The sequence below is a fragment of the Toxorhynchites rutilus genome, chromosome 1, assembly GCF_029784135.1.
Source record: "Toxorhynchites rutilus septentrionalis strain SRP chromosome 1, ASM2978413v1, whole genome shotgun sequence".
Taxonomy (NCBI): domain Eukaryota; kingdom Metazoa; phylum Arthropoda; class Insecta; order Diptera; family Culicidae; genus Toxorhynchites; species Toxorhynchites rutilus.
The window spans coordinates 94,926,898-94,953,672 of record NC_073744.1 but is presented as its reverse complement, the minus strand read 5'-3'; positions in this window follow the sequence as shown (position 1 = coordinate 94,953,672).

Here is a 26,775-nt window from a genome sequence, read left to right as displayed (position 1 = left end):
GAAGACACTTATGGAAGCGCTAAAGGTGTTGAACATGGAGAAGGAATTGGCCGGCATCCAAAAGTCGGTCATCCTTAGCACCTGCGCGATTGTCCGACAATTTCTCGGCCAGGACTGAATCAGCACGAGCATGCAGATACGTGCATTCCGCAGAGCCTAGTCCCCCTTTGGCATTCAGAAGCCGGGGGCAGGTGAAAATTCTGGCTAGGTTCGCCTAGTTAAGAAGTGAGATAAGTCTGCTAAAAAAAAAAAAAAAACTCATGAATCCAGAATGAAAATTTAGCTCCAATCACCAATGGATTCATAACCTTACACCGGATGAGGAACCGAAGAGATAATAAATTGAAGCGATCTTTTAGTGGGAGTACGCCTGCCAAAACCTCGAGACTCATGGTATGCGTTGAGGGCATACATCCCAACGCAATACGGAGACAAAGATACTGAATTCGCTCGAGTTTAATGAGGTGTGTTTTGGCAGCTGATTGAAACTGCCATACTCCATCACTGAGAGAATAGTTGTTCGATACAACATAATAAGATCTTCGGGATGGGCTCCCCACCAGGTGCCGGTAATTGTACGGAGAAAGTTTATTCTTTGTTGACATTTTTTACTCAGATACCTAATATGGGCCCCCCAAGTACATTTGGAGTCGAACCAGACCCCAAGATACTTGAATGACATAGCATGAGTGATCGGTTTACCCAAAAGTTGAAGCTTTGGTTTTGCTGGTCTATGCTTCCTAGAAAAAACCACCATCTCTGTTTTCTCCGTGGAGAATTCGATCCCTAGCCCAATGGCCCAGGTTGAAAAATTGTTCAAAGTATCTTGTAAGGGTCCTTGCAGGTCGGATTCGTTTGATCCTACGACAGACCCCACTCCATCATCTGCAAGTTGTCTTAGGCTGCAATTTTGTGTAAGGCAATTGTCGATGTCGCTTACATAGAAGTTGTACAAAAGGGGGCTTAAACATGAGCCCTGGGGGAGGCCCATGTAAGAGACCCGACTTACTGCCGAATCTCCGTGAGAAAAGTTCAAATGTTTCTCACAAAGTAAGTTATATAACATATTAATCAATTGAGGCGGCAGACCCCGAGAGTGTAATTTGTCTGACAAAACCTCTATTGAAACAGAATCAAAGGCCCCCTTTATGTCCAAGAATACTGAAGCCATTTGTTTTTTTTCGGCGTAAGCCATTTGAATTTCTGAAGAAAGCAACGCAAGACAATCATTCGTCCCCTTGCCCCTGCGGAACCCATATTGTGTATCTGAGAGTATGCCATTCGTTTCAACCCATCGATCAAGGCGAAACAAGATCATTTTCTCCAACAATTTCCGTATACAAGACAGCATTGCTATTGGGCGGTACGAATTGAAGTCGGACGCGGGATTTCCGGGTTTTTGAATAGCTATAATTCGTACTTGTCTCCAATCATTTGGAACAATATTATGCTCCAGAAACCGATTGAATAAGTTCAACAAGCGATGTTTCGCCACATCAGGGAGATTTTTCAGCAAGTTGAACTTAATTCTATCCGATCCCGGAGCAGAATTGTTACATGAAAGGAGAGCAAGAGAGAATTCTACCATCGAAAGCTCGGAATCAAGATCGCAACTATCTTGTGGTATATCTCGAACAATTTTTTGCACAGGAGCGGAATCAGGACAAACCTTCCGTGCAAAATTCAAAATCCATCGATGTGAATATTCTTCGCTTTCATTCGTTGAAGAGCGATTTCTCATGTTTCGAGCCACTTTCCATAATTTTTTCATTGACGTTTCTCGTGACAAACCTCCCACGAAATTTCGCCAATAAGCACGTTTTTTCCCTTTGATCAAGTTTTTAAATTGATTTTCAAGGTCCAAATACGTCTGAAAATTTTCAGGGGTTCCACGTTTCCGAAAAGCTTTAAATGCATTCGATTTTTCTACATAAAGCTTGGAACATATGCTATCCCACCATAGATTGGGAGGCCTTCGACGAATAGTGGAACCTGGGATGGGTTTCGTTTGAGCGCGAACCGCGCTGTCATAGATCAAACGAGAAAGGAAGTTATACTCCTCCAATGGAGGTAAACCATCTCTGGAATTGATGGCTAGAGCAATCGCGTCCGCATATTTTTTCCAGTCAATGTGTCTTGTGAGGTCATATGCCATGTTTATAGATTCAGAAGAATTCGACCCAATGGTGATGGAAATTTTGATTGGCAAGTGATCACTACCGTTGGGGTCCTGGATTACATTCCACTTGCAATCTAACGATAGTGAATTCGAGCAAAGCGAGAGGTCAAGAGCACTTGGGTTAGCAGGAGGTTTAGGCACACGTGTTGTTTCCCCAGTGTTCAAAACGGTCATATTGAAGTTGTTACAAAGGTCATATATCAACAATGAACGATTGTCGTCGTACTGTTCCCCCCAGGCAGTTCCGTGAGAGTTGAAGTCTCCCAAGATCAATCGTGGCTCAGGAAGGAGTAAGCACATGTCATCAAGTTGTCTGCGGCTAACCGCAGCTCTCGGAGGCCAATACAAGCTGACAATACAGAGGTCTTTTCCTCTGATGTTTGCATGACAAGCAACAGCTTCGATCCCTCCAATAGGTGGAAGGTCAATTCGAAAAAATGAGTGGCACTTATTGATCCCCAATAGTACCCCTCCGTATCTGTCATCGCGGTCCAAGCGTATAATATTAAAATCGTGGAAAGAGATATCATCTCGCGAAGAAAGCCAAGTTTCGGACAGAGCAAAAACATCACAATTGAAGTTATGAATTAAAAATTTGAATGTATCCAATTTAGGGATAAGACTACGACAATTCCACTGAAAAACAGTGATATCTCCGACCTCTCTATCTAAATTAGACATCAAGAGAGATAATAATTGCAAGGAGGGGCCATGTTTGCATCAATTGCTGTACAATTGTCTTTAATACTGGAAGCATTGAGATGACAAGGGTTCTGATGGAGTCGGAAACATTAAAACACTTCTGGAACAATATTATGCTCCAGAAACCGATTGAATAAGTTCAACAAGCGATGTTTCGCCACATCAGGGAGATTTTTCAGCAAGTTGAACTTAATTCTATCCGATTCCGGAGCAGAATTGTTACATGAAAGGAGAGCAAGAGAGAATTCTACCATCGAAAACTCGGAATCAAGATCGCAACTATCTTTTTGCACAGGGGCGGAATCAGGACAAACCTTCCGTGCAAAATTCAAAATCCATCGATGTGAATATTCTTCGCTTTCATTCGTTGAAGAGCGATTTCTCATGTTTCGAGCCACTTTCCATAATTTTTTCATTGACGTTACTCGTGACAAACCTCCCACGAAATTTCGCCAATAAGCACGTTTTTTCCCTTTGATCAAGTTTTTAAATTGATTTTCAAGGTCCAAATACGTCTGAAAATTTTCAGGGGTTCCACGTTTCCGAAAAGCTTTAAATGCATTCGATTTTTCTACATAAAGCTTGGAACATATGCTATCCCACCATAGATTGGGAGGCCTTCGACGAATAGTGGAACCTGGGATGGGTTTCGTTTGAGCGCGAACCGCGCTGTCATAGATCAAACGAGAAAGGAAGTTATACTCCTCCAATGGAGGTAAACCATCTCTGGAATTGATGGCTAGAGCAATCGCGTCCGCATATTTTTTCCAGTCAATGTGTCTTGTGAGGTCATATGCCATGTTTATAGATTCAGAAGAATTCGACCCAATGGTGATGGAAATTTTGATTGGCAAGTGATCACTACCGTTGGGGTCCTGGATTACATTCCACTTGCAATCTAACGATAGTGAATTCGAGCAAAGCGAGAGGTCAAGAGCACTTGGGTTAGCAGGAGGTTTAGGCACACGTGTTGTTTCCCCAGTGTTCAAAACGGTCATATTGAAGTTGTTACAAAGGTCATATATCAACAATGAACGATTGTCGTCGTACTGTTCCCCCCAGGCAGTTCCGTGAGAGTTGAAGTCTCCCAAGATCAATCGTGGCTCAGGAAGGAGTAAGCACATGTCATCAAGTTGTCTGCGGCTAACCGCAGCTCTCGGAGGCCAATACAAGCTGACAATACAGAGGTCTTTTCCTCTGATGTTTGCATGACAAGCAACAGCTTCGATCCCTCCAATAGGTGGAAGGTCAATTCGAAAAAATGAGTGGCACTTATTGATCCCCAATAGTACCCCTCCGTATCTGTCATCGCGGTCCAAGCGTATAATATTAAAATCGTGGAAAGTGATATCATCTCGCGAAGAAAGCCAAGTTTCGGACAGAGCAAAAACATCACAATTGAAGTTATGAATTAAAAATTTGAATGTATCCAATTTAGGGATAAGACTACGACAATTCCACTGAAAAACAGTGATATCTCCGACCTCTCTATCTAAATTAGACATCAAGAGAGATAATAATTGCAAGGAGGGGCCATGTTTGCATCAATTGCTGTACAATTGTCTTTAATACTGGAAGCATTGAGATGACAAGGGTTCTGATGGAGTCGGAAACATTAAAACACTTCTGGAACAATATTATGCTCCAGAAACCGATTGAATAAGTTCAACAAGCGATGTTTCGCCACATCAGGGAGATTTTTCAGCAAGTTGAACTTAATTCTATCCGATTCCGGAGCAGAATTGTTACATGAAAGGAGAGCAAGAGAGAATTCTACCATCGAAAACTCGGAATCAAGATCGCAACTATCTTTTTGCACAGGGGCGGAATCAGGACAAACCTTCCGTGCAAAATTCAAAATCCATCGATGTGAATATTCTTCGCTTTCATTCGTTGAAGAGCGATTTCTCATGTTTCGAGCCACTTTCCATAATTTTTTCATTGACGTTTCTCGTGACAAACCTCCCACGAAATTTCGCCAATAAGCACGTTTTTTCCCTTTGATCAAGTTTTTAAATTGATTTTCAAGGTCCAAATACGTCTGAAAATTTTCAGGGGTTCCACGTTTCCGAAAAGCTTTAAATGCATTCGATTTTTCTACATAAAGCTTGGAACATATGCTATCCCACCATAGATTGGGAGGCCTTCGACGAATAGTGGAACCTGGGATGGGTTTCGTTTGAGCGCGAACCGCGCTGTCATAGATCAAACGAGAAAGGAAGTTATACTCCTCCAATGGAGGTAAACCATCTCTGGAATTGATGGCTAGAGCAATCGCGTCCGCATATTTTTTCCAGTCAATGTGTCTTGTGAGGTCATATGCCATGTTTATAGATTCAGAAGAATTCGACCCAATGGTGATGGAAATTTTGATTGGCAAGTGATCACTACCGTTGGGGTCCTGGATTACATTCCACTTGCAATCTAACGATAGTGAATTCGAGCAAAGCGAGAGGTCAAGAGCACTTGGGTTAGCAGGAGGTTTAGGCACACGTGTTGTTTCCCCAGTGTTCAAAACGGTCATATTGAAGTTGTTACAAAGGTCATATATCAACAATGAACGATTGTCGTCGTACTGTTCCCCCCAGGCAGTTCCGTGAGAGTTGAAGTCTCCCAAGATCAATCGTGGCTCAGGAAGGAGTAAGCACATGTCATCAAGTTGTCTGCGGCTAACCGCAGCTCTCGGAGGCCAATACAAGCTGACAATACAGAGGTCTTTTCCTCTGATGTTTGCATGACAAGCAACAGCTTCGATCCCTCCAATAGGTGGAAGGTCAATTCGAAAAAATGAGTGGCACTTATTGATCCCCAATAGTACCCCTCCGTATCTGTCATCGCGGTCCAAGCGTATAATATTAAAATCGTGGAAAGTGATATCATCTCGCGAAGAAAGCCAAGTTTCGGACAGAGCAAAAACATCACAATTGAAGTTATGAATTAAAAATTTGAATGTATCCAATTTAGGGATAAGACTACGACAATTCCACTGAAAAACAGTGATATCTCCGACCTCTCTATCTAAATTAGACATCAAGAGAGATAATAATTGCAAGGAGGGGCCATGTTTGCATCAATTGCTGTACAATTGTCTTTAATACTGGAAGCATTGAGATGACAAGGGTTCTGATGGAGTCGGAAACATTAAAACACTTCTGGAACAATATTATGCTCCAGAAACCGATTGAATAAGTTCAACAAGCGATGTTTCGCCACATCAGGGAGATTTTTCAGCAAGTTGAACTTAATTCTATCCGATTCCGGAGCAGAATTGTTACATGAAAGGAGAGCAAGAGAGAATTCTACCATCGAACACTCGGAATCAAGATCGCAACTATCTTTTTGCACAGGAGCGGAATCAGGACAAACCTTCCGTGCAAAATTCAAAATCCATCGATGTGAATATTCTTCGCTTTCATTCGTTGAAGAGCGATTTCTCATGTTTCGAGCCACTTTCCATAATTTTTTCATTGACGTTTCTCGTGACAAACCTCCCACGAAATTTCGCCAATAAGCACGTTTTTTCCCTTTGATCAAGTTTTTAAATTGATTTTCAAGGTCCAAATACGTCTGAAAATTTTCAGGGGTTCCACGTTTCCGAAAGCTTTAAATGCATTCGATTTTTCTACATAAAGCTTGGAACATATGCTATCCCACCATAGATTGGGAGGCCTTCGACGAATAGTGGAACCTGGGATGGGTTTCGTTTGAGCGCGAACCGCGCTGTCATAGATCAAACGAGAAAGGAAGTTATACTCCTCCAATGGAGGTAAACCACCTCTGGAATTGATGGCTAGAGCAATCGCGTCCGCATATTTTTTCCTTCGATCCCTCCAATAGGTGGAAGGTCAATTCAAAAAAATGAGTGGCACTTATTGATCCCCAATAGTACCCCTCCGTATCTGTAATCGCGGTCCAAGCGTATAATATTAAAATCGTGGAAAGAGATATCATCTCGCGAAGAAAGCCAAGTTTCGGACAGAGCAAAAACATCACAATTGAAGTTATGAATTAAAAATTTGAATGTATCCAAGACTACGACAATTCCACTGAAAAACAGTGATATCTCCGACCTCTCTATCTAAATTAGACATCAAGAGAGATAATCATTGCAAGGAGGGGCCATGTTTGCATCAATTGCTGTAAAATTGTCTTTAATACTGGAATCATTGAGATGACAAGGGTTCTGATGGAGTCGGAAACATTAAAACACTTGAAGTTTTGATCCAAAATGTCAGACAACTTTATAAATCCCGATTGGGAAGTTGAGCTGGACGGAAAAACAGGGACAGTTGGGGTTTTTGATGTCCCCTCGAGTGGTGGGTCGTTCGAAGGTGAACTATTCCCACGGAAGCCAGGAGGAACCTGATTTTGCTTGTCCGCTACACTCGATTTTTTAGGCAAGCTAACTGGGGGTATCACCGGGGGGACTTGTTCTTGAACTTTGGGAGTGGTCACATTTTTGCGCCGGGGATTCCCTTTGAAAATAAACGGTGTGCCCCCGCTAGCTGTGTCCGCTTCCATTACATCAACTGGCAACGTGGAAAAGATATTGTGTGTTGAGATTGGTTGTTGTTGTTGTTGGGCCAGTGGAGAAAAAGTGCGCTTCGAGCGTTCCTTTAAAGAGCGCTTCTGTTTCTCCCAGCGACTCTTGTAAGTTTCACAAGCTGAGAGCGCGTGTGGGGATCCTCCGCAATATGGACACTTATGCTCAGTCGCACTGCAGGATTTCCCCTCATGTTGCTCTCCGCAAGTGGCACAGTGCTCCTTGTTGGCACAATAATCTAGAGTGTGACCAACTGACTTGCATTTGTTGCAAGTCATGGGCTTTGGCACGAAGAGTCGCACAGGTAGTCTCAATTTGTCCACCATAACGTAGTCAGGGAGGGCGGCACCAGCAAAGGTGACTCGAAACGAGTCTGACGGCGTAAAATTAGTTTGGTCCCCATCATGGGAGAGTTTCCCGAGTTGGCGACAGTCCAAGATCTTTACTTCCATTGAGGGAAGCTTCTTGAACTTGCCTTTTCCTTCTTTTTTTTATTTGTTCGCTCGTCAGACCCGTTTCAGTTATCACCCTCTCAATTTCTACGTTATGGGAGGGTATAAATGTTCTATATTCGAGAGTGAAGTCAGCAACAATCTCGTTTGCGTGTTGTTTCCGTTCATTCACGACAACCCGCAATTTGTTCGGTCTAACCCTGCGAATTTCAGATACAGAAGTGTATCTGGCCAGATCTTTCATGATCTGAATCACGTTAAGGCTTTTTCCTTTTGGTTTTGGCCGGAGGAAAACAACCCACGGGCCAGTTCCAGGTGCATCTTCTGGATAAACTCTGACACGTGGAGCGGAAACAACAGAGGGAGAAGACGAGGACGAGGATTGGGTTGGATCGGAAACATCAGAAGGGGGAAGCGAAATCGATGATGGGAGAGGGGGAGTGGAAGTAACAGTGGGTTCAGAAGGGAGGCTTGCTATTTTCTTAGAGGGGGGCTTGGAAGGATGAGCAGATCGTCCCCAGAAGAATTATCTTCTTTTTGAGGGAGCGTTGAGCGTTTATGTTTTTTCCCAGATCTTAAATGGGATTCATTATCGGAGATCTCCATCTCTGGAGATCCTCCACTATCCTCCATTTTACAAAAATTTCTGTCTTATTTCTAATATATTATTGATTTTAACAATAATCTCGAGAAAAAAAAATAACAAAACAAAAATAAATTTTGATAATAATATTAAACAATGAACAAATGAGTTGAATAATAATATTAATATTAAATATGTGTACCTTAATATAAAAGTTGTTCCGATACTGCGCTCTACTGCCCTAACCAGGGAGAGACAGAGGCTACGCGCTATGGATCAACACAATAGCGCAAGAATAGCTCACACGGTCACGTGATGATAATTCCCGTTAACGACAGCCACACTATGGCGATCCCGTTATGCCGATGTTCAACAGCCGCCAAGGGCTGCAAGCTGCAAGAGCGCTGCTTCCTTTGTTCCACTTCACAAAAGGTCAATTCGAAAGCGGACAGCAATGACCTTCACTCGTACACTATACCAATCGCACAATAGTAAAAGTGGCAACGCACAATAACGACACTGAACTTTACTCGTCAAGAGTTGGATAGCGAATGAGCAATTCAACGTTGATTCCTATCAAAGTGATCTTTAATGATACAGTTAGTAAGGAAATGGTATTTGACAAAAAGAAACAAAAAGGTAAACTTGTATCAACAGAAATTGATCCAACTTTACTGTTGAATGGTAGACCAACTTCTGTCTCCATTCGTGATGAATTGTCTCCGCTTTCTTTTGAACTACTTCGCGAACTTCGTGAATCGCAGGAAGTATTGAACATTAAATATGTCTGGCCTGGCAGATTCGGAACAATTCTAGTAAAGAAAAGAGATGGTGATAGACCTGACGTTATAAAAAACAGAGAAGATCTCAGTAAACTAATGACCCGATACTTGAACATGACTAAGACTCCCTCGCCCAAGAGGAAAAGACACAACAATGCTGTGTAATTTCTTCTCGCCTGTTTTCCTGGTTTTTTTTATTCAACTTGTGTTTGTCTTTTAATCTATGACTCATACAAATACAAATAACTTTTCCCATGACGACGTGAATGATCTGAACATTAGCTTGAGAAATATTAACGGTAACTTTTTGAGAATTCTTGAATGGAATGTTCGTGGAATAAATGACTTAGAAAAATTCGACCAAATAATTTTATTCATTAATCAGTGTGACGTGTCCATAGATGTCATAGTGATTAGCGAGACATGGCTTAAAGCTGAAATGTGCTCAATTTATAATATAATTTGTACAATCGATTTTCTCATGTCGTGAGGTATCTGCTGGTGGTTTAGCTGTATTCGTTAAAAATTCAATTCGACATAAAATCATTGACAATCAAAATCTAGATGGATTTCATTTCATTCACATTGAGCTATCAATCAATAATCAGTTTTTCGATGTTTTAGGTGTTTATCGTCCCCCCTCTTTTGACTTCAACAGATTTTATGACTTCCTGGAAAATAAATTGAATCGTTCTAAATCAAGACCATACTTCATTGTAGGTGACGTGAATGTTCCTGTAAATTTGTCTGGTAATAATATTGTAGTTCGTTATAGCAATCTCTTACAGTCGCTAGGTTTTATATGTGGCAACACGTTTACTACGCGCAATGCGAGTAACAATATATTGAACCATGTTGTATGCAGAATCATCGACGTGCCAAACATTCGGAATGATACTGTTTTCTCTTGTCTCAGTGATCACTCATTGATTGTATCTTCGTTAAGACTAAACGGTTGCAAAGTCAAAACAAAACTGAAAAAGACCATTGTAGACCACAACAGATTAAACACGCTCTTCTCTAATTTCTTGGAAACAGTGAGTTGTGGGCAAAGCGTTGAATTGTGCTTAACAAATATCTCGTCGACGTACAATGCGTTGTTAAACCAATGCTCCAAAACCATCTCTGTTGAGGTCAACACCAAAGGAAACGCTTGTCCCTGGATGTCATATGATCTTTGGAAATTGTTGTTAAAGACAAATACTTTTTTTTTTTTTTTTATCCAAAATATATATTTTTATGAGGGCTCATATGGCGTCAACCTGACGGGGCCGGGAGTTCAATATTTCGACAATGTTTGCCTTATAACTATGTTAGTAATATGTACCCGATTACTCGCGGTTGGCTCGAGGTTAGTATTACAAGTGTTTTCGTAATTGTGATGTTGCTGTCTTCAATGATCTGTACCTGTGCCCGACACGGGATACTTCCTATTGGGATGCAGCTGACCATTAATCAGCAACGCCCCCCTAGTCTGTACCCCATATCTAGCGTGGTGCGTCTTCTCGAGGAATCCAGGATAGAATGGTCACTAGCCGGCGCAATCATCAGCTCGTGTAGAGTTGTCATGAGCGGTACAACCTTTGGCTTTTGTTGAATCATCAGTGGACTGCACAACCTTTGGCCCGTGTATCTGTAAAGAGTGTGTGTATGTATTGCCGCGACTAAGTAAAAGTTTATAGATCGGATAGGAGGGATACGAAACAGGGACACAAAGAAGGAAACATCATTAAACGTTGACATCGGCGTTTCTGAGGAACAGGTATAGATGAAGCAGAAGATCAGGATCACGGCTATCTAAGATATCCCGGACGGGGATATCTGATTGTCTGCCTTTTGCTCTCAGTGCTCTAGAGAGCTGAGAGCGAGCAGCATGGAACCGGATACACGACCAGACAATATGCTCGATGTCGTGGTAGCCATCGCCACAATCACAAAGATTGTTTGCTGCGAGCCCAATTCGATAGAGATGCGCGTTTAGGTTGTAGTGATTGGACATAAGCCGAGATATCACGCGAATGAAATCACGACCGACATTCAATCCCTTAAACCAAGCTTTCGTCGAAACCTTAGGGATAATCGTGTGTAACCAACGACCGAACTCATCTTCGCTCCACATGCGCTGCCAACTAACGAGTGTGTCCTGACGAGGAATGTGAAAAAATTCGTTATAAGTAATTTGTCTTTCAAAAAGTGTGCCTTCTGAAGCGCCCACCTTAGCTAGCGAGTCCGCTTTCTCATTCCCCGGAATCGAGCAATGAGAGGGAACCCATGCTAAGGTAATCTTGAATAATTTTTCGACCAAAACACTCAATAGATGTCTTATTCTTGTTAGGAAATAAGATGAGCGTTTATCAACTTTCATTGAGCGGATTGCCTCTATTGAGCTGAGACTGTCTACAAACAAATACTTCAAAAAGGTTAAAAGCCGTCCTAATGATACGTACCTACAAGAAATGTTCAACCATATTTCAAAAAAAGTTCAAGTAGAGAAAAGGCACAGTAAAAGAGCATTTTTCCAACAATTATTGAACAATACGAATAATTCAAGAATGTGGAAAACAATTAATTCCATTTTTGGACGCTCCAAGGAAAGAACACAAATTAATCTTATTAATGGTGGTATTGAGTATACAAAGGACGAAGAAGTGTGTGAAGTTTTCAACGAATAATTTTCAAGCATTGGAACTCAACTATCTCGTGAAATTCCTAAGCGTAATAATGGTAATCCATCGATGTACACTCGTTATGTCCCAAACTCAATTTTTTAATATCCGTCATATCCAGCTGAGGTGCTAACGATAATACAAGATCTTAACAGAAAAAAAGGTTGCGGATCTGATAATATCCTAGTGAATGTAATAAAAACGAACGCAGTTGCCTTTTCTAGAATTTGCTCGGAAATGTTCAACATATTGCTGTCTACAGGAAGATACCCAAACTGTCTAAAAATTGCTCTTCTACCAGCTCCAGTACGGATTTCGGCGTGGCAGCAGCACTGTAACTGCCGTCACTGAGCTTGTGGATGAGCTGATAGATGGAATCGATCACAAAAAGATAGTTGGAGCACTATTTCTTGACCTAAAAAAGGCCTTCGATACAATCGATCATAATGTATTACTAAAAAAATTGAATATCTATGGTATTCGAGGAATAGCCAACGACCTCGTGCAAAATTATCTCACCGATAGACACCAATATGTTGCATTGAATAATGCCAGAAGTATCCTGCGTCCAATAAATATAGGAGTACCCCAGGGTAGTAATATCGGGCCTCTGCTGTTTCTTATGTACGTTAATGATATAGGTAACCTTCCGTTGATAGGAACAGCTAGACTATTTGCTGACGACACTGCATTTTTGTATCCTTGTTCTGAATCAAAAACCGTCGTCTCAAATATTGAAAATGATCTAAATGTTCTTCTTACTTATTTTCAAGACAATCTTTTGTCACTTAATCTGTCAAAAACAAAATATATGTTCTTCCACTCACCTAGGAAAAAAATCATCGTTTGTCCCGACCCAAAGGTCGGGGATATTGTAATTGACAAGGTTAACCACTTCAAATATTTTGGAATTCAGCTAGACACGACCTTATCATGGACACAACAAGTAAATTCTTTGGAGAGAAAAATTTCTTCACTCTGTGGTTCATTAAAGAGAGTATCCCACTTTGTGGCCAAGAAAGCGTTAATCAATTTCTACTTTGCATGTATACACTCACTATTGCAATATGGAATAATAGTATGGGGGCATGCATGTAAAACAAAACTAAAAAAATTACAAGTGTTGCAGAATAGATGTTTGAAAATCATATACAGACTACCAATTCTTCATTCTACTTCGGACTTATACTCTGACGATTCTCATAGTATACTGCCTCTTATTGGACTGCGCGAATTGCAGACTGTAAAATTTATTCACAGCGTTATAAATGACAATAATATCCATCACAACCTGACAATACCTACAGCAAATCACCAACACTCCACACGACAAGCCCAAAATTTAATGCGAAGTCGGGCAACAACCAATGTTGGTCAACAGCGCATTTTGTTTTATAGACCGTCCCGTTTCAATGCTTTGCCACCGGAAATCCGAGCAATAACACGTTCAGATCTTTTTAAAAATAAATTGAAGCTTTACCTAAAATCGATCATAAGAGTTTTCCTAGTATAGATTTCGATCAACCACAATAAACCACCTCAGTGTTTAGCTTTCTTATTTTTGTATACTTGCCAGTTTTTCTCATAATTTTATACAATCTATGTTTTATATTAAAATTTTTGTTGTTTCTATTTATCTTTTTTACTATGTTATATTCTTATATTATATTGGATCCCTTAAAAGAAATACTATTTTCACTGGGATCCATACATCTTTGCTTTACATGTTATTGTCCGCTCACCTCGTACCTAAATATCTTGTTTTGTCCTGTGGAATTGTAAATTATTTAAAAAAAAAAATTTTTCAGCAAAAAATAATTGGTGCCCAACTCTAGGATTCTCGAATAAGAGTTTCTTCGAGATGGGGGTGAGTGGAGGGAAAAAAAACTGAGCCTGTAAAAATAAACGATTTAAATAAAAAAATAAATTTTGGCCCGAATCCTTTTTTCTTACTGCTTTTTTCGGATAGAAATTCAGCACAAAGTATTGTTGTGTGTTTCGCGATGAAATTGTGTAATGATAAATTGAACTGAAAACCTAAGACGAAAACTGCCAATAAAGAAATCGATTTCGAATCAATCATCTGACGAATTCGGACCTGATTGCTGTTTCTGACTATTTGATGGACATTTGTAAAATCGCCTGGCATCTCTGGTAAACCCGTGCCGTAGTATCTAGTTTCTTGCCAGCAGCTCACATTGTGTGAACGGACAAGGCTAGTCAACCATTTGTCAAGCGAGTTCACCGGGTCAGTAGCTGCTCATTGTGAAGTCAGCTACTAGCAACGTATAAATGGGCCTTTACCTTTAAACTTTTCAATGCTCTCATTGCCATCAAAACAATTCCACACACAAAAAGCAAAAAAAAGACGGGTGGGTAATGTCGGGGACATAACCGGAGTGACGTAGGACTATACAAAGGGGACAGCTTTTGTTAAAAACAGGAAGTGGGTTATATCTATGGTATAACCGCAAGGGTGACGTAGGACTATCGTTGATTTAGAGATCATTTGTTTGAAGTTGAATCTAAATCCATCCTGAATGAATGAATAAATAAATATTTGGGTGACTTCAAAAACGAAAGTGTTACTTTGAAGACTCAAGGTTTTATGCATCCAATATTGGATACAAAAAACCTTGTTCTGAAGAATAATCTTCAGAAGCTTTCCTGTTAACTGCACTTGATTGACAAATCACAATTTTCTGCGCTCCCTCACAGTTAAAACAAACTGATTGCATTTCAGGTCAGGTCAAGCCAGGTAATGAATACCTCGATCCCTCGCCGTTCAGCTCGTTCAGTAACGATGTTGTCTTGTCGATGTCCTCAGGCGTCGTGCACAAATTACGTAACGCAAAAATCCGGATTTTGAACCTCCCCCTCTTTCGTAACGCAATTTCCTATCTCTAATAAACAGAAAGTAACGCAACATCTACCCCCTCCCCCCTTATCACGTTACGTAATTTGTGCACGACGCCTCACGAAAAATGAATCGGTTTCACCACCACAATATCATTTCAGTATGCTTTTCGTGCGTGATTGAATCGAGAGAAGGTGTGGTTTACGATGGCAATTTGGAAGGCAAACTAGAGGAGAATGAACTCTCTGAGTATGAAAATTTCGGCGACTGAGCAATAATCGATTGAAAATTATATAATTTTCGCGATACGAAACATTTTCCGTTTTTCTAGTTATGCATCCAATATTGGATACGAAAATATCCTACTGATGGGAAAGAATAATCTTCAGAAGCTTTCCAGCTAATTACACTTGATTGAAAAATTACGAAATCAAATGTATTTGGTCGCTGTGTTCGCCATATAATTAGAAAACATTAAAATAAACTCTTTCGCATGGATGTATTCTTCAATTCCCAGGGAACTGGCAGATTATTTTTCAGCAACGATTAGATCTTTCCGGAATTTTCTCGATGCTGTATGGCATCCAAACGAAAATTCTCATTTCAGTTTGGCCTGTAACAAACTTTTCTGAACTCTAATCCATCAGATTTGGAGCCCTGAAAAGGGCCGTTGATTATATGCTAAGCTAATATAGCACCCTCTCCTTGGATTCGACGGGCCAGCTGAATGTCCTTGGGCATGATGTGACGCGTTTTACGTGGATAGCACACAAATTTGTATCTTCGAATAAGCCTCCTGCAGCGTCATAACCGCGGAACTTTGGAAGCGCAAGTCGGTTTTGAAGTCCTGAGCAATTCCACGAACCAAAAGCTGCAAAGGTAGCTTGCGGATCAGCAATTCGGCCGACTTCCGATAGCGATGAATTTCACGCAAAGTTCCCGGTCGATAGCGATGTGGCTTCTTCACCTATCCTGCGGCTGGTGCGCTTCGTGTGCCTTACCACTGAAAGACTAACCTGCTATCTGCTTGGTCCCAAACAAACGAGTCGTCACGGTGCGAGAGTAGAGTAAGAAATGAACGAAAGCAAAGGAAGCGTCATTTTATAACCTGTTTTCGAAGCTATCATTAAGCTATTGAAACAATTTTCCGACTCAATAAATAGCAATCATATAACTCTTGGACATTTTATCTTTTGTATGAAATGATTATCACTGTTCCGTTGATCCGAAGCAGAATGAATCACGCTTAAAGAAGGAATGGATTTTTTCTTGGAATTTACTCAGCAAAAATAATGCCCTTTCCCAACACTTAAAAACAACAAACGGTTAACAGTTTCATCAAAGTGATTTCTTCGATATGGGGATATATTCACTACATCATGTCATGTATTTCATATTCTTCAATATGAAATCCATATCCATGGCACCTATCGGTATCGAATTATCATCGACACCGCGATTTTCGCTAAATGCTCCTTTCAGTTCGGCCTGTAAAAAACTTTTCTGAACTCTAATCCATCAAATTTGGAGCCCTGAAAAGGGCTGTTGATTATATGCTAAGCTAATATAGCACGCTCTCCTCGGATACGATGGACCAGCTGGATGTCCTTGGGCATGATGTGACGCGTTTTGCATGGATAGCACACAAATTGGTATCTTCGAATAAGCCTCCTGCAGCGTCATAACCGCGGAACTTTGGAAGCGCAAGTCGGTTTTGAAGTCCTGAGCAATTCCACGAACCAAATGCTGCAAAGGTAGCTTGCGGATCAGCAATTCGGTCGACTTCTGATAGCGACGAATTTCATGCGAAGTTCCCGGTCGATAGCGATGTGGCTTCTCCACCTATCCTGCTACTGGTGCGCTTATCCGAGCTGCTTTCGTGGTGCCTTACCACCGAAGGACTAACGAGCTGTCTGCTTAGTCCCGATGAAACGAGTCCTCACGGTGCGAGAGTAGAGTAAGAAATGAACGAAAGCAAGGGAAGTGTCATTTTATAAAACATAAAAGAATCGAATGTAAACCCCACCCTCTTTATTGTATAAGCTTACTGTATACTCACGAATATAATAAGGGTGGGATTTAGATTCTATACTTTTATGGTTTATAAAATGACGCTTCCTTTGCTTTCGTTCATCATACTGATTTTAACCTCCGACCGAGAAGGTCGCGTTTACTTTCAGCTCGGCAGTTTGGCGTTTTGGACAGCGGACTAGGACGTCTCCCCCTGGCGATTCCGAAGGAGTTAATTATAATTATCTTTAAGTGGCAGCAGAAGAAGAAGCAGATAGCTACGGCTAGTTTCGACCGTTAGGAGCGGGCGCTTGACGGCAAACCGGAAAAGCGCGCGCTTTTGCGGCGTCACCGACGCCACGCCCCCTTTTTCCTTTGGGCAGTGGTGTCAGTTTTTCTTTTAGTGATTGTAGTGATTTCTAACATAAACAAAAAACTAAAAAAGAAAACACGCATTACGGAAGGTGAAGTTACTGAAGAAAACAATATCAAAAGTTTATTCCCCTAAATTGTTCGCGATTATTGGGGGTTTCTTGTAAGAGCTCTATAAAAAAAAGTGACAGAGTGTTTTTCTAGATAATATCCCAAAGTGAAAAGCCCTCATAAGTGATCTCTCTTTTAAACAATAAAACGATCTGTCGGCTATACCTAGGGATTAGCCGACAACAGCATGGCTTCTAGTAGCTCCGGGCCTCCGGGAGGCCGGGCTACAAATTTGTACGAGGGTAAACCTACCCAACGTACTGCTCCAAGGTGGGCCGACCCACTGAAAGGCAACCTACAGATCCTGTTACTACGGGCCACAGGAGAGAACGTGATTCCAACTAACCCGTTCGTCGTGAGTAAGACGATCGCCAACGCTGTAGGAAAGAAATACTACACAGCGCGACCGCAACGGGACGACAAGAAGAGGACGCAGTATATCCTTACGGCCAAGGACGAGGATATAATTGGTAAGCTCCTTTTAATCAACAAATTGATTGACGAAACTCCTATCGAAGTAATCTACCATCCTACTCTAAATCAACGTAAATGCGTTGTTACTTGCCGTGATGTCATTGACATCATAGAACCTGAATTGATTACAGAGCTTTCCGATCAAGGTGTGATCGACGTCAAGCGAATCACCAGGAAAGAGAATAACATTATTATCCCAACCGCTACTCTCATTTTGACGATCCGTGGAACTGTTGTTCCCGATTTTATTAACTTCGGATTTATTCGGGCTGGGACTAGAAATTACTATCCCAACCCAATGCAATGTTTCAAATGCTATAAATTTGGACATACGAGTAAGCGATGCAAACGCGATAACCCGCTTTGCAGGAATTGCGGTCAAGAACATCCAGAACAAAAGGATGGAATTAAAACGTGCAACGCTTCAGCATTTTGCTTGAACTGCCAAGGGGACCATTCCTCTTCGAACAGGAAATGCCCCGTATGGCAATCTGAAAACAATATAACCAAAATCAGAATCGACTATGGTATCTCCTATAAAGAGGCGAAAGAAAAGTTCAACGTCCAAAATAATGGACCAACTTTTGCAAGTGTTCTGCAAGACAGACTCTCCAACTTGCAAAAGCCAACTCGCAGCTGCAACTGCAAATGTAACTGCGCCTCGGCCGCTTCGGCCTCTTCTAGCCACGAAAGCACCCCCCCCCCCAATTGACACTACAATCGATACCTCAATGACAGAGTCGTCAACTGATAGCTCAACAGATGAATCTGAGAACGAATCAGTCATTTCAATGGACACTTCTGATGTTCCAAACAAAAATAAAAATAAAAGAAAGATTGCGAAAGGTCATCTTCAGATTCAGATCAAAAATCCGAAGATGAAACCCTAACTAACAAAGACAGGAAAAGAACAAGAAATGAACAAAAACAGACACCAACAACAAATAACAATATAACCCCAACAGAAAACAACAACAACAACAACAACAACAACAACACTCTTCAAACAAAAAATAACAATAACAACAACAGCAACGCACACTCAACAAAAAACAACACAAACACAACAAACACTCCAAAGACTTCTACACCAAACAAAAATAACACCAATACCTCAAAGAAAGCTTCTCTCTCCAAGGGTAAAGGACCATCGAACTAATTCTCTTTGAATAGTTCAAACACACACACACAATCAAGACTTAGGAAACCAGTTAAAAACACCAACACATTCACTCCAATACAGAAATTCGGGATACAATGGAACATCAGAAGTATCCGACAGAAGATCTCAGAACTAAAAATGCTTATTTCGAACTTTAATCCTACAGTCATAGCCCTTCAGGAAACTATGACTCCAAACAATTTCGATGATAATTTCATACCAAAGTACATCACATACTTCAAAGAGGGTCCCAACCCCTCAAAGCACGGAGTCGCAATCCCAATCAAGGATAGCACTCCACATGATCTTCTCCCCATTACCACCGACCTTCAGGCAGTGGTAGTGCGCATTATACACCCCTTTCAAATCACAGTTGTCAGCATCTACATTACTCCAAATTCTGATCCGGCTATTCTTCGCGGCCAGCTGGACCATCTGTTTAGCCAACTTCCCGCCCCAATCATGCTTATGGGTGATTTCAACGCCCACTCATACGCCTGGGGAGGCGCATACCTCGACCAAAAAGGATCCATCATTGAGGATTTTATCTCCGACCATTCCCTACTCCTTCTAAACAACGGCCAACACACCAGAATTCACCATTCTGGTACTACTTCGGCCATTGATCTCACTATGGTATCACACAAACTCTCTTCAAAACTTTCTTGGAACATTCACGATGATACCTGCGGCAGCGATCATTTTCCAATTCTCATCTCCTTCGGCCAATCTTCTCCAGAATTTCCGACAAGGCCAAGATGGAAATTTGAATACGCTGATTGGGCTGGCTATCAATTTGATATTGAAAACCGCCTTTCCGCTAAACAAGACTGGACAGCAGAGGAGTTCTCCAAAGCTGTCCTTGAGGTTGCAATGTTGCACATCCCTAGAACCAGTGGCATCCCTGGCAGGAAGTGTGTTCCATGGTGGTCGCCTGAGGTGAAGGCAGCGATCAAAGGTCGACGTAAGGCCTTACGCAAACTAAGAAAGGCCCATCCGAATAACCCCCATAAGCCCACTCTGCTCACAGAGTTCCAAAGGACTCGCAACGAAGCTAAGACTGTCATCAACACAGCCAAGCACAACAGTTGGGTTAAATTCGTCAGCGAAATTAATCCCAACGCGTCAACAAAGGAGTTATGGAATAAGATTGGTAGGCTTCACGGCAAAAAAAGGAACAAAGAATATAATCTCCTTATAAACGGTCAATACACCAATGACCGGAAAATCATCGCCGAGGCGTTTGGAGATTTCTTTGCATCCGCCTCCTCCAATCAAAACTACGACCTAACCTTCCAAACCCACAAAACGAAATGCGAAAAAATTCCCATCGATTTTCACACCGATGTGGAATTTGACTTCAACAAAAACCTCTCCCTCAAAGAGCTCGATTGGGTACTGAACAAAGTCAAACAAGGATCTACAGGACCCGACGACATCAGCTACCCTATGCTGAAGAATCTACCCCATTTCGGGAAAAAAGCACTTCTGAAGCTCCTCAACAAAGTTTGGGACAGTGGAACCCTCCCCAGCTGCTGGAAAGAGGGTTTAATGATCTGTATTCCAACACCAGACAAAAAAAACCACCTTCTTGACAACTTCCGCCCCATCACTCTTCTTAGTTATGTTGGGAAAGTCATGGAAAAAATGATCAATCGACGCTTAACGACGTTTCTAGAGTCAAACAAGCTGATTGATCCCCGACAATTCGCCTTCCGTGCGGGAAAAGGTACAGAGGATTGCCTAGTAGCAATTGAAAAAATCCTAGACGACGCAACCGAAAGTCTACATCAAATAGATATCGTTTCACTTGATTTATCCAAGGCCTTCGACCGGGCATGGAGGTACCCTGTGCTGAAAAGTCTCTTCGACTGGGGAATCCGTGGGAGGTTGGGCCTCTTCATTAAAAGTTTCCTCGAAAACCGGTCTTTCAAAACCATCATCAACAACCAAAGGTCTTCTCTAAAAATCCCAGAAAACGGTTTCCCCCAAGGCTCAGCACTTTCACCTACCCTTTTCAACATTGCTATGCAATCCATCTTCGAACACATTCCCGACCACATTAAAATTGTAGTCTATGCAGATGACATCACTCTTATCTCTACGAGCTGCTTCGGCTTAAATCAGAGAAAGAGGCTTCAAAAAACCTTCCAAAAGACTCCATCCAAAACTGGGCTCTAAAAACAGGTTTCAAAATTTCCCCGGAGAAATCCAAACACTTGCACATAGGAAAGGCTCTCACAAGGAGAACCCATCTTCAGCTCAACAATATCCCGATCCCTACAATGAGGACATTGAGAATACTAGGGGTTACTTTCGACAAGAAACTCAACTTCCTATCACATTCCCAAAAGACCAAAATAGCCACCAGAAAGAAACTGAACATCATCAAGGCTATCGCCGGCAACCTAGCCTCTGGTCATAGAAAGACGCTGCTAAATGTTGTAAACGTTTGGTTGGTCCCACAAATCCTCTACGGAATAGGCACCTTCAGCCGTGGCGGGGACAGGGTGTTAAACACCATTCAACCAATCTACAACAAAGCAATTAGGCTCGCAATTGGCGCTTTTCCCTCTAGCCCTACTCTCGCTGTAATGGCAGAAAGTGGGCATCTTCCCTTCACCCACCTGGTGACAAAAGCCATCACAAACAAAGCCATCCGTCACTTGTCACTCCCCGAAAGCGACCACAATGTCCCATTGATACATAGGGCCAAAACATGGTTCAAAAATCTCACGAACAAAGATCTCCCCGATATATGTGAACGCCCATCTGCTACGGGAAGAAATTGGAACGTCAAACCGCCGAACATTAACCTTGATCTTCTCAACGCGGTTCGTGCGGGAGACCCTTCTCCAAAAATCAAAGCCTCCTTCAATAACCTCATTGCAACCAATTTTCAAACCAACCACCAGGTATACACAGATGGTTCAGTCAGTGCCGATGGAGTTGGCTGTGGAATTTTTGAGAGTAGATATACAGGTAGCTTCTCTCTTCCACCGCAATGCTCCATCTTCAGTGCGGAAGCTTTCGCCCTTTTGATAGCTACCCAAGAATGCATCCATGAGATCCTTCCTACTACAATATTCTCCGACTCAGCTAGCTGTCTCCACGATCTTCTGAGTGGAAACAGCAAACACCCATGGATTAAGCAAACAGAAGAGGCTGCTTCAGAAAAAAACATCTCCTTCTGCTGGGTTCCTGGTCACTCAGGAATCCGCGGAAACACAGCCGCCGACATATTGGCCGGCAAGGGCAGCAAAATCGAACCCCCAGACATGCCCTGTCCTCCATCTGACATTATCCGCTGGGTAAAACAGCAAGTCCGTGAAAGTTGGGACATAGGCTGGATAAACAGCCGTCCTACTCATCTTCATAAAATCAAAAACTCCACTCTCCCTTGGGAGGACCGCCTCAATAGTAGGGAAAGGCGAGTCCTTACCCGTCTTCGAATTGGGCACACTAACTTCACCCACTCACACTTGTTCGACAGAGCCGAAAAACCCCAATGTGCTTGCAACGAAGCACCCGTTTCCGTTAGCCATCTTTTACTAGAATGTCAACATACCAAAGATGCTCGAGTCCGACACAATCTAGGTCAAAGTCTCCGAGATATCCTCAGTAGAGACGAGACCCAAGAAACCAATCTAATTGCGTTTCTGAAAGAAACCGACTTCTTTGCTAAAATCTAAATCGAAATACTAAGTACTTTTGAAATTGTTTATTTATAACAGCTTGCCACTTCACAGTCATGTATGCGTGTTTATGTGTGTATACACATGCATGTACGGGTCGGAAGGAAGGAAATCATACATGTGTATACACGCATTTAATAATAATAAATAGCAAAAAATACAATATATACTTACATACTCACATCTATCTTCTATCCATTACATTATACTTTAATCAACTCCCTATTCCTACAGCCACACACACCAAGGAGGATAAATCCATTAAATAAACCTCTCCATTTTTCAGTTCTACTATACACCATTAAATTCAAATCCACTATATTTTATCATCTATTCAAACTGTATTTCATTTCATTTCACCCCACACCCCACTCCTCCCCTCTTTCCTTCCCATACCACTCCCACCCCCTTCCACTCCTTTAATCCCACCCAAATCCTTTCCACTCCTTTCCTTCCCATCCTCCTGAGAAGGGCCTTTTTTTTTGTTTTTGGAGCACGCCCTGCACTTGGAGTCTAGGTCATTTGTGCTTCGTCACTGCTTCGGTCCTCGGATCAGTAAATATTTACTTTTCTTTACAGCATATATTAAATATCTTATGATGCATAGGATCCCTTCCTACCTTCTTTTTTAACCGAGGGTCGAGCGGACAGATCTGTTGAGTGATTTTTTGGTTTCCCTTTCGCCAGTCCCCTCTGGACTGGTTTTATTGTGGCCCTTCACTGGGCTAGAGACGAATGAACTGCAAAGTTTAAAGCCTCTTAAAAACAAAGAAGAAGAAGAAGAAGCTTTCGTTCATTTCTTACTCTACTCTCGCACCGTGAGGACTCGAGCTCGTTAGTCTTTCGCAGACAGCTCGTTAGTCATTCGGTGGTAAGGCACACGAAGTCAGCTCGGATAAGCGCACCAGTAGCAGGATAGGTGGAGAAGCCACATCGCTATCGACCGGGAACTTTGCGTGAAATTCATCGCTATCAGAAGTCGACCGAATTGCTGATCCGCAGCTACCTTTGCAGCATTTGGATCGTGGAATTGCTCAGGACTTCAAAACCGACTTGCGCTTCCAAAGTTCCGCGGCTATGACGCTGCAGGAGGCTTATTCGAAGATACCAATTTGTGTGCTATCCATGCAAAACGCGTCACATCATGTCCAAGGACATCCAGCTGGCCCATCGTATCCGACGAGAGCGTGCTATATTAGCTTAGCATATAATCAACGGCCCTTTTCAGGGCTCCAAATTTGATGGATTAGAGTACAGAAAAGTTTTTTACAGGCCGAACTGAAAGGAGCATTTAGCGAAAATCGTGGTTTCGATAATAATTCGTTACCGATAGGTGCCATGGATATGGATTTCTTAATGAAGAATATGCAATACATGACATGATGTAGTGAATATATCCGAAGAAATCACTTTGGTGAAACTGCATTATAAAATTATTTGTGTACGAATGCCGCAATCTATAGTCGACTCTAATTTGCGCTGGGTAATTTCCTCGGAGGACTCGATTCCTCCTTTGAACATTAATAATCTCTTTCTGGCAAAACGATGTAATATGAATCACATTATTTGAATGATAGAATGAAGAAGTTTTCTGCCAATTTCCTTCAACCTCCAAACGTATCTTTCTCCCGTTTGTCGTTTTCGCGTTCGCTAATCCTTTCTCACAACACCCATTTCTCGTTTGAGAAATTGTTGAGTAATCATTGTTTGCCAGTGCGCGTAGAGCGGGAATTCCTAAAGATTCATTGCACCTCTAATAAATTGCCGAAAGACATTCGCATTCTTACGTTCATTACATTCTTACATTCTTACGTTGATCGCACTTGATTGAAAAAATCCAAAACGAAATGTATTTGTTCGCAGCATTATATGAGTAGAAAGCAAATAATCGCTCGAAAATGACTTGATTTTCGCGATGTGAAACATTTTCCGTTTTTCATGTTATGCATCCAATATTGGATACGAAAATTTCCACTGATGGGGAAAAAAAATATTCAGAAGCTTTCCTGTTAATTGCGATTGATTGAAAAATAACAAAACCAAATGTATTTGGTTGCAGTGTTATATGGATAGAAAACATTAAAATAAACTCTTTCGCATGAATGTATTTTTCAATTCCCAGGGGAACTGGCAGATTATTTTTCAGCAACGATGATAGTAACGAGAATTCCGCGCGTGTATGTGTGTATGTGTGTGTGTGTGTGGCGGCTGCTCCGATGTTTCAAGCGGAACCGTGGCATCACTCTCCTCCTGATGGATTCCCTTTTGGCCTTAGGTGCACAAACAGGCTCTTGGTGACACCGTTCATCAGCGTTTTCATGATAAACGAAATTAGCTTCACAACAACAGCGACAACATGCTCCAATCGCTGTTCAATCATAACTGAGTGGGTTTACGAGCGGCGCTCGCTTATATACCGATTGGTGATTTCAATAGCCTGTTTTGAAAGCAATTTTAAGACTATTAAAACAAGTTTTTGGATGAAAAAGTAACAAGTATATAACGCGTAGACATTTTATCTTTCAAATGAAGTGTTTATCATACCATTTCGTTCAGTTGTTTAAGAGCTATTAACGCTCAAAATCTCGGTCTCCAGCGTAACGCTTTCGTTCTCGAAACTTTGGTTTTACACCCCGGTATAGAAATGAAAGACGTAGTCCTACGTCAATATATATATTTTAAATATATTGTTTTATTTTCTTCTCCTACGTGAATACCTACCTATCTACCTGAAAAATGGATTAGTTTACTGTTTACTCTTTATGAATATGTTGATGGTTCTGAAAAGAACCTTTGGTGTTGTGTTTTTGTTATCACTCGATATTCCCATCTTGTTCGGTTAAACCTTCCTGTTTAGCTATTGCGTTTGCCACTCGCCACAGCTTTCACAGTTGGAAAATTTCTTCCCATCCAGCTTGTGACATATTTTACAGTAAATTACATTCAATGGCACGTCGCATTACCACCACTCAGTATCGGATTGGAGGTAATTTTAACCTGTAATTGAACATTTGCGATGACAGTGGTACAGTGTCGACTTTCAATGTGGGGTTATAATTTGGACCCCGAACTCTATGTTTACAAAAATGTCCAACTAAATATGTCGCATTGCAGGTCCGTCCAATTAGCTAAATGTCGAGATAAGTGTAAATTACTGTACTTTCAATCTAGAAGCAATTTAAGAATTGGTGAAAATCAATAACCTCAGAACAACTGCCAAATTCACATACTCAACATATCCTGGCAAACAAATTATGAAAAAATCAATTTGTGTTTTATTATTATTTTGGATATTGTTTTAGAAAGCATTGAACTGTATTTCCTAAACTTTTTTTTGGAAGGTTTAATAGCCCTGAAAAGCGCCTTGTTTTATGGAATGGTTCCAATTTAGAAAACTTATTACTCGTGGTTTTGAAAAAAACTATTTCGAACGCCCTCGATGCCGCCTTGTTCTGGATTTGCCACCAAAGCAGTTTGTATAAAGAACAAACTTTTTTCTTCTGCTACCTGATGCCGTTTTGCGATTGCATTTGCCACTCGCCACTCGCTGCAACTGCCTGTTGTCTTGATGTCCACCGAACCGAATGTGTTCTGTTCCGAATGCAGGTTTTCTTATCGTCGCGAGCAGCTTTGCCAGCTAACTCGATCACTTCGGCGGCCGAAACTATATACCGCCGGCTAGGTGGACTGGTGCACTGGTACTAACGCGCTCGGCCTAGCTACCCTTGCGGGGAACTCCAGATCAACACGGTTCGAGCGGGATTTTGCCTTTCCCTTCACTTTTCCTCCTTTGCCATGTCCAGACATGGCTGCTTGGGTTGGTTTGTTGATGTGTTGTGATGCGAACCGATGTGGTGTACGGTTTGAATGAGAATGATCGTTACGGCAGTGGAGCGGGGATTTTAAGCTGACTGGCTGGCTCGAGAATTACGCATGTGTGAGACTGCGACCAATGTTTCGTTCATTTTTTTTCTTTTTCCTTTCCAATCGTGCTTCATTCTATTTCGCTGCTGCTCTGGTTGCCCGTTTTGGTCGGTACGATTTGAGGAGCACAAAATGGACCAATCAAAAATGGGCACATAGTGCATTTGGACAATGATATTTCACAATTATTCAATCATTTATCTCAAGAAAAATGAAATGTTATTCGTTATGATAGATGCGTAGATATATTTCCTATCAATTGA